The sequence below is a fragment of the Narcine bancroftii genome, chromosome 5 (assembly GCF_036971445.1).
Source record: "Narcine bancroftii isolate sNarBan1 chromosome 5, sNarBan1.hap1, whole genome shotgun sequence".
Classification (NCBI taxonomy): domain Eukaryota; kingdom Metazoa; phylum Chordata; class Chondrichthyes; order Torpediniformes; family Narcinidae; genus Narcine; species Narcine bancroftii.
Window position 1 is genome coordinate 210,407,192 of NC_091473.1, and position 15,580 is coordinate 210,422,771.

Genomic DNA, 15,580 nt, shown 5'->3' on the forward strand with positions numbered 1-15,580 from the left:
CGGGAGTAGCAAAGATTTTACAAAAGGTGGCACACATAGTAATGGGACATGGCCTGACGGTATTAACAACACATAGCATTGTAGCATTTGTGAGCTCGACAGCATTTACAATGACTTCGCTAAGGCAGACGAGACTAGAAAAGATCCTGAATGCTCCAAATGTTACAGTTACCCATGAAGGCATTAACATGGCAGACAATATGGGAGAGGGAGAACCACACTGTTGTGAGAAGAGGGTAGTGAAGGATATTAAAATAAGACCTGACTTACAGGCTACACCCTTAAGAGAACCAGATGAAACCTTGTTTACAGATGGGTGTTGTTACAGACACCCCACAGATGGATTGAAAGCTGCCTATGCGGTGGTACGAAAAACTACAGGAGGATTTGAAGAAATCATTACAGGGACAGTGAGAGGAAAGGAGTCAGCACAACTCGCAGAACTACAGGGAATGATAGCAGCATTAGAATGGGCAGAAGGGAAGGAGGTCAATATATATACAGACTCGGCATATGTGGTAGGGACAATACAGGTTGAACTTAGTCAATGGATTAGAAGTGGGTTTTTAACAGCAGCAAGGACCCCAATTAAACACGAGAAGGACGTTAGGAAACTGGCTGAGGCCCTCCTGAAACCAAGGGCATTAGCAGTTCTTAAATGTAAAGGACATGATAGAACAGATAAGATGGTGGCTCGGGGAAATCAGGAAGCGGACATGGCCGCTAAAAGGGCAGCAGGATACGGCCCTCAGTTTATTATGATACAGGCAGACAGAACAGCACATGACTTATTACCACTGTGTAGGGTAGAAGTAATAATACAGGAACAAGTAAAGGCATCACCTCAGGAAAGGATTGTATGGGAGGAAAGGGGGGCAACTGAGGATCAAGGACTATGGAGATCGATAGACGGGAGGCCAGTTTTACCATCTGGACTCATGAAACCCCTCCTCGAGGAGGCGCATGGGCTAACACACTGTGGAAAGAAGCAGATGATAAGGTACTTGATACATTGGTGGCACCCCTTCCTGCCGGCGATGGTGGAGAACCATATTAGAGAGTGTGAGGTATGTATAGCTTTCAATGTAAAGGCGACTGTAAAGCCACATGAAGGTCAGTTCCCGCTACCTAAGTTACCAGGGCAGGAAATCGTACTTGATTATACGGACATGATTGAGAGGGTAAGTGGCTATCGATACCTCTTAGTAGCAGTAGATGTGTTCACAGGGTGGCCGGAGGCAATCCCTGCCAAAAGGGAAGATGCAAGGATGGTATGTAAATTCCTGATCAACCAGTATATTCCGAGACACGGATTTCCCAGAAAAATTAGGTCCGATAATGGAAGTCATTTTAAGAATAACGATCTACAGGAGGTAGAAGCAATGTTGGGACTGAAACATGCCTTTGGAATGGTGTACCATCCACAATCCCAAGGGAAAGTGGAGAGGATGAACCAAACAATAAAAGGTAAGATCGGGAAAGTACAGGCACGGACCAAACTAAATTGGGTGGATGCGTTGCCCCTGGCATTAATGTCAATAAGGAGTTCGGTAAGTTCTGTGACAGGATTTACTCCATATGAACTACAAACAGGGCACCAGTTTCCGGGACCAGGAGCCGGAATTCAGACTACGAAGAATGAGGTAAGTTCAATGGGATGCAAGCTTTATTATGAAAAACTAACGGCTCTGGTGTCAGATTTTTCACAACAGGTCACAAGTCCCAACAGAAAAGGGGAAACACCGATACCATCAGTCGAGGAGTGGGTTCTGCTAAAGGTCATCAAGAGAAAGTGGTCGGAACCCAGGTGGACAGGACCCTACAGAGTGGTGGAGAGGACGTCCCACGCAGTTCGACTACAGGGAAAAGGCGAGACGTGGTATCATTGGAGTCAGTGTCCAGCAACGGACCCACCGACACGGACACTGGAACAGATTCGAACGGAGATGATTGAGAACATGTGAAGCAACTACGGACTAAGAACACTCAACACGTCCCTTTTTTAAAGAGACTATTGGACTACGGTGACTGTGTATCAGTGGTTGACGGTATAATCAATTTATTGGCATCAAAACAATGAAGGGGGCTGTGATAGACACTATGTGGGGACTATGGGTGATGTTGTTCCTAGCCTTTGAAGCATCTGGAGAAGGAAACAACTGTACAAAGGGTTTGTGGTCAGCCTGGGAGGCCCATAACTAACCGAAACAGTACTTTGCGGATTGGACTGACGTTTCTGAACACTGAACTGAAGTGTGTTCATAATGGCCAAGTTTGTGAGGTTAAGTTTAACAAGGGGTCGGAGATGCCAGTCCTTGCAAAAACTCTTGAGCTCTTGGTCCCATAAGTTAACTGGTGGTTGGTCTCATTTTCATGAGACCAAAAGGGGGACTGTTGGAATCTAGGGGTTAAAACATTATGAAAGAAATGATTAATTAATAAGTTTATATGTACTGCATGGTTCAGGGAAAAAGAGGAATGTGATTAAGTGGCAATCACAGCATGGAGCAAAGTTGGCTGAGCAAAATTGTCTACTCCCAAAATACAGGGAGAGGAAATGCATAAAACGATTTAGGAGGAATGCTCAAACTGAAGGAGGTGGTGAGTAGCACAGGAGACACAGGCCAGACCAGAACAAAGAATGGCCTGCAAGAAACAAAGGGAATGGAAAACCAGTCTAGGAGGAAGATTAAGGCAGGAGGAGGTGTTAAAGAGAACAGCAGAAATTGGCCAGACAAGAACAGAATGGTGATTAGAAATATCTGGGGATGAATTAATTTCTGATCCAATCAACAGGATAGTCTGGCTTGGAGGATTAAGATGGGAGCGCTACACCCCAGATATCTGCAAAACAGGAGATGACTTGTGATAACCCTTATGCAAAAAGATCTAGCAAAGGAAGATAACTTTTGTTCTGTATGATAAGGTTGATCTATATAAACTGAGCCAACTGGACAATAGGGGTCAGTCTTGGGGAATAGCTCACTGTGCAGGTGACCTATAAACTAATGACTGACCCAGAGCTCTGTTAAGTTTTATTCTTGTGCTGTGTAATAAATTGACTGTTGAACCGAATACCTTCTCCTATCACTTCATTCAAAGAACACGCTGGACTCAGACTACACATAGACTAAATTAAGAGTAAGGTAAAGCCAGAGTCCGACATAAGACATTTTCAGTTAAAGACATCAGTAATACTGATCTAAAAGAGAAGTGAGGATTGTAAGAGATCAGTAACACTGATCTTTTTGAGAGATCAGTATCACTGATCTAAAAGAGAAGTGAGAATTGTGAGAGATGAGGAAACTTGACATAAAATATGAAAGATGGGGAAACTAGTGCAGACATGTGGAGTGATGGATTAAACCAGTATGAACAGGCTAAGCATGGAAATTAGGATGCAGGAAGCAGAGTCAGCCTATGTAAGATAAGAACCTTCTAGTCCTTTCGACAGGATCAGTGAGCCCACCCTATGAATAAGATAAGGAGAGGCAAGGAATAATAGAATGTAGGAAGTAGAAGTAGTCTGGGTGAGATAAGGGTCCCCTAGCCCTAGACAGAAGTACCAAGTTCTACATATATAATTAGTAAGCCTTACACAGATTTATCAAGTTATGTATATTAAATTAGTCAACCCTAGACAGGATTAGCGAACTCTGCATATGAAGGGACTGTAGCTCTGAGAGTCAGAAAGGTGTGAATGGGGACAAGGGCAAGGTTGTGAATAAGGACAATGGGGATAATGACATGAGAAGACACCGACAGGATACCCCCTGGTCCTCCAAGTGCACAGAAACAGCACGTAGGCAGGCAGGATTACCTAATGCCAAACCTCTCCAGCAGGCAGAAGAATGTAAGGGGGAGGGTATTCCTATACTGAAATTCAATGTATAAAAGTTGGGTGAGCGCCAGTGTATGTGTGTATTCCCAGGGTAAGGGGAAGCACCCAACTTTGCATTGTTGTTTAATAAATGTTCTTTGTTCTCAATTTTTGTCTTGAGCAATTTGTGTGAAGGTACATCTATTTCTTACAACCCCTTACCATCAGGAAGGAGGTACAGGAGCATCAAAATTGGGACTGCAAGGCTATGAGATTGGTGAACAGAATCCTGTAATTGAGTAAATCATCCCAAAATATTTGTATCTATTTATTTTAAATTATATCTCTGACTATCCATGTGATTATTTTGTGGTGTGTGTGTGTGTGTGTGTGTGTATATATATACCATGGTCTGGAGAAATGCTGTTTTGTGTTTTGTCTGGTTGTCTATGTACAGTCAGATAATTACTGTATTATAATTATCGCTTGGTCTTCGTGTGGCCAAATTTGGATGATTTTGTGCACTTTTGGTTATCTAACTACAAAAAAGATATGAGAGGGCAGAGAAGATTTCCGTGAATGTTGTCTGGACTTCAGGAACTGAGTTACAGGGAAAGGTTACACAGGTTTGTACTTTATTCCCTGGAGCGTAGAAGAATGAGGGGAGATTTGATAGAGGTATTTTAAATTATGAGGGGCTAGACAGAGTAAATATAGGTTGGCTTTTTCCACTGAGGGTTGGTGAGATACAAACCAGAGGACATGGGTTAATAGTGAAAGGGGGAAAGTTTAGGGGGAACTTCTTCACACAGAGGGTGGTGGGAGCATGGAATGAGCTGAAGTGGTGAACTTGGGCTCAGTTTTAACACTGAAGAAGATTTGGGCCAGGTATGTGGATGGGAGATGGTGCAGGACAGTGGGACTAGGCAGAAAAAAATGGTTTGGCACAGACTAGAAGGGCCAAAGGGGCCTGTTTCTGTGCTGTAATGTTCTAGGTTTTCACACTGTCTCAGAGCTTTTTGAAACTGGGAAATTCATGATCTACATTTCAGCTACTTGAAATGTCCTCACCTGGATGAAGTTTGCAACACTAATCCCCAATGGCCTTGTGCAATGTGGGTGAAAAATTCACCCTCCGGTAACAATTTGCTGAAGGGAGTCATTGAATTAAGCAGCTTCTGCGGGAGATAAAGAATGTTCAACGCTTCAGGTCTGGGACCTGAGATTTCCTCAGATTCCAGCTGCTGCAGTCTTCAAATTCACCCTCTCCACCACCCACCAAACTCCCCCCCACCCACGAGACTGCCCTTGCCTGCATCCTGGAGGCAGCCGTGGCTGAGGGATCACGGACTTAGAAACGTTGCTGGGTTTGCCACGGCATTTCGAGGCTCAGAGGAGAGCTTTCCTGCTCAAACTCTGCCTCGGGTCTGGGAGGGAACCGCAGGATGGGAGGGAGAGCAGGAAAAACAGGTTCTGCTGGATCAAAGGATCATTCTTTTTTTTGCGTCAGTTTTGTACTGTCTCCCTGCGACGGAGGCATTAGTGTATAGTTGACCTTCGTCTTCCTGACGGCCACAACCCCTCAACAAAGTCTACGCCATCGAAGCAAGGACAACCCAGTCAGTAATGGGGAAGTTAAAGCCTTCCACTGTGACAACCCTGTTGCTTTTACTGATTTCCAGAATCAGTCTGCATGACAATAGAAATTGATGAGGGTCGGGCAGTAGATGTGGTTTATGTGGATTTTAGCAAAGCATTTGACAAGATCCCCCACTAGACTCATCCAAGAAGTCATGAGGTGCGGACAGGATCAGTGGAACCTTGGCTGTGCGGAAGGGAAGTATTCAACCTGGAGGTCGGTGACTAATGGAGGTGCCCTAAGAATCTGTTCTGGGAGCTCTGCTGTTTGTGATTTTTATAAATGACTTGGATGAAGAGGCAGACGGATGGGTCAGAGATCTTGCGGATGACAGGAAGGTTGGAGGAGTTGTGGATGGAGCTGAAGGTTGTCGAAGGTTACACGAGGATGTAGACAGGATGCGGAGGTGTGCAGAGAAGTGGCAGATGGAGTTCAATGCAGAAAAGCGTGAGGTGATGCCTTTTTTGAAGGACTAACCAGAAGGCTGAGTACAGGGTTAATGGTCGGTTACTTCAGAGTGCGGATGAACAGAGGGACCTTGGGGTTCAAATCCATACATCTCTCAAGGCCACCGCGCAGGTTGATAGGATAGTTAAGAAGGCCTATGGATATTGGGATTCATTAATAGGGGGACTGAATTCAGGAGTGGAGACCACACTTAAGAGTATTGTTTTCAGTTTTGGTCACCTCTTGATAGGAAGGATGTGGAAGCTGTGGAGACGATGCAGAGGAGATTCACTAGGATGTTGTCTGGACTGGAAAACAAGTCTTATGAGGCAAGGTTTTTCTTGCTCTCACTCCCACCCTGTGGTTCACTCCCAGAGATGGGACTTTTCACTTTGGAGCGTAGAAGGATGAGAGGAGACTTGATAGAGATCTACAGGATTATGAGAGGCATAGATAGGGTGGACAGCCAGCGCCCATCTCCCAGGGCAGGATTACCAAACACCAGAGGACATGTTGTTGTTTGTCCTTCATAGTCGAAGATGACTATGGCCTCAAAATCAAATGGGAGACTGGTGACTGTGGGTCTGGAGGTGACTGATTAGGCCAATCTGGGCCCTGAAGGCTTGCCCACATGTGGGACACAAGTGCTTGGGTGCTGTCGTGGCAGTAGGTGCTGCTTGGGCCTTGCACACAGCACGCTTTCGTTCTCCTCAGTGATGTGCCTGACTTCAGCTGCACAGGCTCTTGTGGTGATCTTGCTGCACCAAGCTAGACAGTTAAGGGCAAGGGTCTCCCACGTGTTGAGGTCGACACCCAGGCCTTTGAAGGATGCTTTGAGGCAGTCTTTGTAATGTTTCTTCTGCCCCCCCCCTCCCCCCGACTGAGCGCTTGCCCTGACACAGTTCTCCGCACAGCAGTTGCTTAGGCAATCGGCTGTCTGGCATTCTTACCACATGTCCAGCCCTCATGTCAGCAGGAGGGTATAGATGCTGCAGAGCCCAACTTGTTCCAGGATTTCCGCATCGGGGACTTTGTCTTGCTACCTGATGTGGAGGAGTCTGCGGAGGAAGCTCAGGCGAAAATGGTTGAGCTGTTTGGTGTGTCTGCTGTAGACAGTCCAGGTCTCGCTGGCGTAAAGGAGGGTGGTAAGGACCACTGCACAGTAGACCTTCAGCTTGGTAGGCTGAGTCCTCTCCGCTCACAGACATTCTCATGGAGTCTCCCAGAGGCAGCGCTGGCTTTGGCAATCCTGTTGTTGACCTCAGCATCTATGTTCACTGCGTGAGAGAGTATGCTGCCCAGGTAGGTGGAGTTGTTGACTGCCTGAAGGTTCTGGCCCTTCGCCGTGATGTGCGGCTCCTGGTATGGTTTTCCTGGGGCAGGCTGGTACATAACTTCGGTTTTTTTGGTGTTGATAGTGGGACCAAAGTTGTTGCAGGCTTGTGAGAAGCCGTCCATTTCATCTTCTGCTCTGTGCTGGCGTTGAGTGCGCAGTCATCAGCAAACAAGAAATCTCCGATGAAAATCTCTTGCACCTTTGTAACTGCCTGCAGGCATCCAAGGTTGAACAACCTGCCGTCAGTCCTGTACCTGATGTGGATTCCTTCTTCATAGTCACGGAAGGCATCTGTCAGCATGGCAGAGAATACCATACTGAACGGAGTTGGAGTGAGAACACAGCCTTTTTTGATGCCATTTGTCACTAGGAAGGCCTCTGACTCATCGCCGTCTTCCAGAACTTTCACCATCATACCATCGAGGAACTGCTGGATGATTGTGATGAACTTGCTGGGACAGCCAAACTTCTCCACAATCTTCCGTAAGCCTTCTCGGCTGACCATATCAAAAGCCTTGGTTAGATCGACAAAGGTCATGAAAAGGTCGCTGTGTTGCTCATGGCATTTTTCCTGGAGTTGACGCGCAGCAAAACTCATATCTGCGGTCCCACGTTCAGCACGGAAGTCGCACTGGCCTTCTGGGAGCAGACCTTGCTCAAGGTGTTGGAGAAGGGAGTTGAGCAGGATCTTCCGCACAATGGACAAGAGGGAGATGCCTGGGTGGTTGTCGCAAGACTGGTGGTTGCCTTTCCTCTTGTAGATCTGGACTATGCTGGGATCTTTTAGCGGTTGCAGGACCTATCCATTTCTCCACATGGACTGGACGAATGCAGTCAGCTTTGCATCACGACAGGGCCTCTTGATTTGTATACCTCAGCAGAGATTGCATTGGGTCCTGGTGCTTTGCCACAGGAGAGTTGCTTCTCTGACTTCATCTACTGTGGGGAGGGTGTCGAGGTTCTTGCTGATCTCTACCTGAGGCAGGCGGGCAATGGTATCATCAGTGATGTCGGCAGGGCAGTTAAGGATGTTGTTAAAGTGGTCAGCCCACCACTCCAGAATCTCCTTCTTCTCTGTCAGCAGCTGCGTCTCATCTGTGTTGAGGAGGGGGGAGGAGCCAGAGGACTGAGGTCTGCATACAGCCTTAAACACATCGTAGAAGTACTTTATGTTATGGCTGTCTGCAGAGCCCTGGATTTCATGGCCTTCTTGCTGAACCAGCTGTTCTGTATCTCGCAAAGTTTTTTCTGCATTAGAGGACATCTGTACAAAGTGAAGGGAGGGAAGTTTAGGGGAGACATCAGGGGTAAGTTTTTTTACACAGAGATTTGTGGGGGCCGGTGTTGGTGGTGGAGGCTGAGACATTAGGGGCATCTAAGAGACTCTTAGACAGGCACATGGACAGAAGAAAAATAGAGGGTTACGGGATAGGGAGGGTTTCGTATTTATTTTTTCGAAGTAATATATGGGTCAGCACAACATCAAGGTTCAAAGGGCCTGTACTGTTCTGTATTGTTTGATGAATATGCCCATCCGGATCTCAGACTCACCTGGTCCATCTCCGGTAACTCTCTCCTTTTGCTGGATATCTCTGTCTCCATCTCGGGAGACAAGATTTCCACCGACATTCACTAGAAACCCTTCAACTCCTACAACTACCTGGACTACACATCCTCACATCCTGTCCCCTGCAAGGATTCTATCCCCTACTCTCAATTTCCCCATCTTCACTGCATCTGTTTCCAAGATGAGGTCTTCCAGTCCAGAGCTTCCGAAATGTCTGCCTTCTTCCACAAACATGGCTTCCCCTTCACCTCCATCAACTCAGCCCTCACCTGCATCTCCTCTATTTCCCGCTCATCTACCCTCGACTCCTCTGCCCCCTGATGCAACAAAATGTCCTCATCTTTTGTCCAATGTGGGTGAAATATTCACCCTCCAGCAACAATTTGCTGAAGGGACTCATTGAGTGAGCAGCTTCTGTGGGAGATAAAGAATGTTCGACATTTCAGGCCTGGGACCAGAGATTTCCTCAGATTCCAACTGCTGCAGTCTTCAAATTCACCCTCCCCCCCCCCCCCCCCCCACCACCCATGCTTCCCCTTAACTCTGTGACTGTTCATGGCCTCGTACTTTTATGGTCGGCATCATGGGGGGCATCAGCAGGCCATACCCCCTCCCAAATCAGTTATTGTTCCACACTCCCACCCACCCATAGTTTAATCTATGTGGAAGAACAACATTGAAGGTTGTCAGATGTGAATTAGAGATGTGGGAAAGTAAAGAAAAACACAAATCTACTTGAAAATGTAAACTCCTCCGAGGTGGCTGCCTCTCATGTTAACTGATGTTTGCGCTCTTGAGCTGCATTGCCACTTCCTTCCTCTTCGAGCTGTCAGTGCTCACACCCCAGTGGCCATGCGCCAGCGCAGAAAAGGGTAACAATTGCCCGTACACAAGGATTTCAGGGTTGTCAGGTGATCTGCTGTGGGGTGAGGTGCACACGGAGAAATACAATACAGAAAGCAGCAACCTTCGACTGTTTGGAAGTGGAAGTTGCAGATTCGATGGGTCTTCTGCGGAATTTTTCAAATTATTTTCTCAATGGCTCACACCTTACTTGAGTGTGGTGCTCATTTAATCAGGGGTAAACTTCCAGATTAATTTAGTGTGCATGCAGACCTTTAATTGCCAGGAAAGATAAAGACATAACCAAACATTCCTCCTAGAGACCAATTTCTCTATAAATTTTGATGAAATTTTGGCTAAAATTTTAGCTAGTGGGGTGGAAAACATACTACCATCAGTTATTTCTGAAGATTGAATGGGGTTTATTAAAAACCGATATTCCTGGTATGTTGCTTAATGAATATTGTGTATTTGCCCTCTGGGAAATCTCCTGAGTGTGTTCGATCATTGGATGCAGAAAAAGCTTTTGATCAGATAGAATGGGCACATCTGCTTACAACTCTTGAAAATTTTAATTTTGGTTCTGATTTTATTACATAGGTTAATTTATTGTATTCACGTCCATCCACCACAATTCTTACTAATTTACAACAATCTCATCTTACAATCTGCCACGTCAAAGATGCCCACTAAGTCCTTTAGTATTTGATCTGTGAGTGCAAGGACATCCTGGGAGGAAATGGATTGAACATAACGCCTTTCCTTGTGTAGGTGACCTCTTACTTTTCATTTTTGGATCCAGTTTCCTCCCTTTCCCCCATATGATTTCATTACTTTCACAATTCAGTCAATTTTCAGGATATAAATTGAATTTGCAGAAAAGTTTACTTCTCCCGTCAAATTCTCCTGTATCAATGTATGAAGGTTTTCCTTTTAAGATCGTTAATAATCAATTTATCTATCTTGGTATTACAAAGAATCTTAAACATCCTTTTTAAGGAGAATTATCTTGCAACATTCAAACAAGTGAAGCAAGTAAAGTCACCTTTATCTACAACCTTAGTTAACTGTATAAATTCTATTAAAATGAATATCTCACCTAAATGTTTATATCTTTTTTAATCTGTTCTGATTTTTGTTCCATTATGGGGATTAATGCAGCTGAATTCCCCCCCAAAATTTGTCCAATTATAGTGCTTTTCAACTCTTCACTTTCACTTTCAACCAAGTTAATAGACAATCCCATTGTTAAACATTCTGTGAGAATTTTGGGCACATTTTGCTTTTCATATTTTCTCTTTTTCAAGCCTATTGTATCCAATCACTTTTTTCAACCTTTTCAACCATGATGCTATTCTTCAGAAATGGTATAGAAAGGGAATTCAAAGTTTGAAGGATCTGTTCATTGATGGATATTTTTGCATCATTTGAGCAGCTTTCTGCTAAATTTAACCTGTCCAAATTGCAATTTTTCAGATCTTTGCAAATCTGACATTTTCTTGTATCACAATTTTTTGATTTTCAAAGAGTGTCTGAATCAAATTTTATAGATGAGTCTGTTTTAGTTTCACACCTTCTTGTAAAGGTTTAATACCAACTATTTATGAGAAATTGTTATGTTTAAAACAGATTTCATTTGTTAAAATTAAAAATGCTTGGGAACAAGATTTAAGTTTGACAATATTGGATGTGGGTTGAGTCACAATGCTTAAGTTGGTGAATAGCTCTTCGTCATTCTTCATTGCAATTCAAGATGGTGCACAGCACACATGTCTAAGGTTAAATTGTCTCATTTTTGCTCTGATATGAGCCCGGAGTGTGACAGGTGTGAGAGCGGAAAAGCATCACTAATTCATATGTTCTAGATTTGTCCTCCTCTAGAAAAATACTGGAGAGAGGTTTTCAGCACTGTGTCCACAATTTCTAATATAGATTTGGTATGGAACCCATTGGTGGCCCTCTTCAGTACAATGGGAGGAGATGATTCTTCTTTATCTCTGGTTCAGAGTCATGCTACCTCTTTTGGTGAGGTGTGGGATTTTACTTAAATGAAAGGAAGCTACTCCGCCTACTCATGGCCAGTGGTTACGGGACATCAAGTCCTGTTGGAATATGGAAAAGACTCATTATTCAGTTAATAGTTCAGATTCCAGATCCTGTACGACTCACTTTCTTATTTTATCATTTTACTTCAATGGAATTGAATTGTCTGACGAGTGTATTTTCCATGTTCTTTTTCACACTGTTTCTCTCCCTTCATTTTTTCTTTCATGTCAATCACGTAAAGCATCTGGCAAAATCGTTAGAGAGGGGTACCGAGATCTTTCTCTTTGTTTTGGCTCTCCTTTCTTTTTATTTTCCTTTTACTCTTTTCACTTTTTCTTCCTTTTATTTCCTTTTTTCTAATATTAGTTTTCTTATTTTAAAAAATATATATATTTATTTCTTTTGGGTATTTTGTGTGCATTGTTCAATTCTATTTCTTTACTATGGTTGTCCTCTGGATTTTTTTTTAATCACGAGGAAAGTTTTTTGTAATAATTCTTTTTTTCTCTTGAATCTTACAGCACAATATATAACTGTTTAGCGGGCCGAGCGATCACGCGGTTAGACAGGCCGAATCACTGCCCCAGTCGGTTGAGACAAGATTGCATGGCCCACCCATTCCCCTCTCAGGAGAGGCCTGCATTTGGCGACATGCATTGCCCGGGAGATGTCGCCACTTCCTGGGTAAGCCGAAACCTCTGCCACCATCCTGGCACAGCTCTCCACCCTGTCACGTCCCTGTGGATCTGCAGTCCACTGACTTCATTTTCGTTCACAGAGAACAGCAAGGAACACCCCTGCAATGCCCATGCGAAGGCCCATTCAAGGTTTTGCAGCACGATGGTGTCATTTTCACCCTGGACTGTGGCGGGCGGCTAGACATGTTTACCATTTACTGCCTCAAGGCAGCACATTTGGACTCGAGCCAGCTCTCCAGGTCAGACATAGAGTCCGCTCGCCTAAAGTACTGTGACTTGCTCAAAGGGTGGCAGCGATTCGGGGAGGGCAGGGGTGGTGTAGCAGGCCGAGTGACCACGTGGTTAGACGGGCCGAATCGCTGCCCCAGTCAGTTGAGACAAGATTGCGTGGGCCCCCCACTTCCCCTCTCAGGAGAGGCCTGCATTTGGTGGCACGTGTTGCCCGGGGGATGTCGCCACTTCCTGTTGTGCATTGCTGGGCAGGCAGTGACTCCCTTAGACCAGTGCACCCCAGACAGGAAGTGGATCATCCCCTTAAAAGCAGCACGAGGTATTCAAGTAAAGTTTGCTTACTGGTTCACCCTCGTGTGACTGCTACAAATATACTCTTTAATTCTTTATAATGTAAACACCAATATTTTAAAAAAGGACCATGTTTTACAATTTACGTTTGCTTTTGATATACTGATTGTTTTATTAATTATGTGTAACTATCCATATAATTTTATTGTATTAAAATTAATAAAACTTTTTTGAAAAGAAAAGGAAGTGGAGGTTTCAAGAACCATTCCTGCCTTGTGTTATAATGTGTATCCAATCTGGGGTGACGTACACGCTCGGTATCCTTGGTATTACCAGTATCTCATTGATAGTGGGCTCTGCACTTCTCGTTACTGAAATCTTCCTGAAAACCATCGATAGTTACGTTTAAGAGGTCAGGGCTGTCATTTGCAATAATTCTCTGCACAAAGAACTGAAGCATTGAGTGGTGTTATGCAAACCTTGCCATCCATCTGTTTTGTGTTGCATTAACGTTAAACTGTGGTGATTTGAGGTGGCACTGAGTTATCCGTGGGATGATTTTGTGTGATGCTGACTGCAAGAATAAAGGATAGAGGGCGAGACATTCCTGATTATGTTGTAAACAATGAATATATTTGTTTTTGTTGGGCAATGTTCCAAAGTTTAAAAACACCTCGTATATGCTTATCCAGCAACAATTTTCATCTAATTAATCATATTCTGCAGCAAATTTGAACTGGAAAGTACAAATCTGATAAATATTTCTACAGTAATCACTTTTTTGGTTTTAAGCGTTGTTTTCTCACTTCAATGTCAGGTCGTGATTTTAATTTTAATGTTTTTCTACTCGTGTATGTATGAGGAAGTGCAATGTAACAAAACAGGGTTTGGGCAATTGAACACATAGGACTGCTGAGCCATAACACTGCACTGCAATATGATCCATATGATATGGATTTTTGGGTCTGTCTGCATTTATTCGGTAAGAGTGGAGTATATAGTCTATTTCAAATGATATTCTAATGACACACACAGTAAGAGAGAGATGTGACTTGCACATAGGCTGTATTTTGTGCAATGTGTGTGCGCGCGCACGTGTGCATGCCTGTATGTGTGTGTGTACGTATGTGGGTGTGCATGCATATGTGTGCATGGGCATGTGTGTACATGTGTGGCAGTGCATGAGTGTGGGTGTGTGTGAGTGCACATGTGTGCATGTGTATGGGTGTGAAGGTGTGTGAATGTGGGTGTGTGTGTGTGAATGGGTGTGTATGAGTGTGAGTGTGTGAATGGGTGTGTATGTGTATGGGTGTGGGAGTGTGAGTGTGCATGTGAATGGGCATGTGTATGAGTGTGAGTGGGTGTGTGAGTGTGGATGTGTCTGAATGTGAGTGTGTGAGTGCATGTGAGTGTGGGTGTGTATGAGTGAGTGGATGGGTCTGAATGTGGGTGTGTGAGTGTGAGTGGGTGTGAATGTGAGGGTGGGGGGTGTGGGTGCGTATGGGGGCATGCGAGTGCGTGTGGGGCGAGTGCGTGTGGGGCGAGTGCGTGTGGGGCGAGTGCGTGTGGGGCGAGTGCGTGTGGGGCGAGTGCGTGTGGGGCGAGTGCGTGTGGGGCGAGTGCGTGTGGGGCGAGTGCGTGTGGGGCGAGTGCGTGTGGGGCGAGTGCGTGTGGGGCGAGTGCGTGTGGGGCGAGTGCGTGTGGGGCGAGTGCGTGTGGGGCGAGTGCGTGTGGGGCGAGTGCGTGTGGGGCGAGTGCGTGTGGGGCGAGTGCGTGTGGGGGCATGCGAGTGTGTGAAGGGTGGATGTGTGTATGAGTGAGTGAAAGAGAGAAACCTTACAGCTGTTTTGAAGTTGGAACTGGGTTGGTTGTTGACGGCAAACTTTTATTATCAAGTATTTACATTGTCGTCGCTCCCCCCCCCCCCCCCAAGCCGATTTGTGGTGACGCTGTCTCTTATCCCACCAAGACCCCTCCCCCCGTAAAGTGGAGGGATAAGACTTGAGATTACCGTTTGGGAATGGCGTTAACATCGACTCCTCCGGTGTCCGCTAACCTGCTCTCCTGTCGCCCTTACCCCCTGCCAGTTCTCCATCCCCCCCCCCCCCCTTCCCTCTCACCCAGCCATCCTCCCTTCTCCACCTGGTACCTTCCGGCCTTGGGACCCTGCTCCTCCCCTCCCGCCCCACCTTTTTTATTCGGTCGCCTGTCACCCCTTGTCCCATTCCCTGGTCCTGGGCTCAAGCCCGAAACGTCAGTTATGTCTTCTTTTTATTCCTGTTTGACCTGATGGTGAGGTGGAAGGGAGGTGGTTTGAAGTGGGGAAGGAGGGAGGGAGGGGTGAAGGGGAGGGCTGGAGGGGCCGGCAGAGATGCTGATGTCAGCGGGGTTGCTCTGCTCTGGGTGGGGGGGTGTGTCTTCATCCTCCGCTCGGTGCTGCGCGCAGCAAGAAATCAGGTTCCGGGCTGAGCCGGGATCCAGTCCGATCGTTTCGCTGCGTCCGCCTCGCTGACATTTGCCCCGCTGTCGCCGGCCCAGGAGCGACCGTCCAGGGTAAGAAGGGATCCCCGTGCCGGTGGGGGGGGAGGGGGGCGGGAAGCGGTTTTGCACTCCCTCCTCGCCCGACAAACCGGGCGCTTGGGGCGAAAGGCTGATCCGTGGT

General features: G+C 45.8%; 1 protein-coding gene across 2 annotated transcripts in view; it reads left to right on the forward strand.

Annotated features, from left to right (window-relative positions):
* Positions 1–5,420: 5,420 nt before the first annotated feature.
* Positions 5,421–15,580, forward strand: part of LOC138764694 (diacylglycerol kinase beta-like) — a 137,305-nt gene continuing 127,145 nt past the window's right edge. Inside the window, exon 1 of one of the 2 annotated variants that reach the window (XM_069940923.1) lies at positions 5,421–5,439. The gene's annotated coding sequence lies outside the window, so the exon portion shown is untranslated. Of the gene's footprint in view, positions 5,440–15,346; positions 15,472–15,580 lie in introns of those variants that run through there. The other variant, XM_069940922.1, reaches the window with a different exon arrangement.